Source organism: Cryptomeria japonica, chromosome 3, assembly GCF_030272615.1.
Source record: "Cryptomeria japonica chromosome 3, Sugi_1.0, whole genome shotgun sequence".
Taxonomy (NCBI): domain Eukaryota; kingdom Viridiplantae; phylum Streptophyta; class Pinopsida; order Cupressales; family Cupressaceae; genus Cryptomeria; species Cryptomeria japonica.
The window spans coordinates 697,418,314-697,419,441 of record NC_081407.1 but is presented as its reverse complement, the minus strand read 5'-3'; the positions used below and the strand labels follow the sequence as shown (position 1 = coordinate 697,419,441).

General features: G+C 36.0%; 1 non-coding gene across 1 annotated transcript; it reads right to left on the bottom strand.

The window, feature by feature from the left end:
- Positions 1 to 773: 773 nt before the first annotated feature.
- On the bottom strand, positions 774 to 855 carry TRNAS-AGA (transfer RNA serine (anticodon AGA)). Its single transcript has one exon. It is a non-coding gene; the product is annotated as a tRNA-Ser (tRNA).
- Positions 856 to 1,128: the final 273 nt, after the last annotated feature.

Below are 1,128 nucleotides of genomic sequence, written 5' to 3'. Positions count from 1 at the left end.
AAGAGGAGGCGAAGAAAATGCTGAATGTCAGGCCACACTATCTGATTGTAAATGGACCAGTGGCCGACACATCTTAAATAATTTCCGAAATCTGTCTGTTAATTGGTGCGCCATTGACAAAGCTGGGTCCTTATTAATGAATGATTTAACATGGAGTTTGACAATTGCAAAAACAAACTGGAGCCCACCATCTTTTTAAACCAGAGCACATGGTCTTCAAATTACCGTAGAATAATATTAAGAGATCGATATGATCTAAGATGAATATTAATTCATGTTGAATATAAAATTGAGTTCACGTTAATGGGTCTTTGGTTTACTGGTAAAGTTGAATGGTTTCAAATGAGTTTATTAGGAATCAAGTCTTGCTGTTAAGTGCAAGATTCTTTCGAAAAAATTGAACTTGTAGTTTTAAAAAATGAGCTCAGCAATTGAACTTATAATTTTAAAAGATGAGCTCACAAACATAATTTTAGATCTACTTAACAGGACCAGATCTATTTCTTCCAAACATGACTAGTTCCAAAATTCCAGTTCCAGCAGAAGCACATACAATCTTTTCCAGACATTTTGAATAGACTAAGATATATGAGAGTTGAAAAAACCAAATGATTCTGCTTTGTTATTAACTATTACAGACTGTAAACAATATCTGAAAGCTCTTCATATCCATTTTAACTCGATCGAAGACCAAACTTTACTGCCCGCGGATCGTTAGTAGCCACAAAATGGCAAAACTTCACTTTTGAATCAAAACAGTCACCCAAATCGGACGTGGACGGCAGGATTCGAACCTGCGCGGGCAAAGCCCACATGATTTCTAGTCATGCCCGATAACCACTCCGGCACGTCCACTCTACATGTCTGTCCTTGCCCTTCAACACAATTTCTAAGTTATATTCCAGCGAATACCTTTACCATAAAAACTATATTATTTTGCAAGTGGTCTTTAACGCTTTTCTATTATGGTTCCCTTGCACAACAAGCAGGAGAGGAAATATGGATCCCATAAACTGTTTGATCTTGTCAATGTTGTTAAAAATTTCCATTTATTCATTGATCAATCTTACAATCTATGCATTATATACTTGAGTAACTAATGGTTAAGAATGAACACCATTCAGCGAG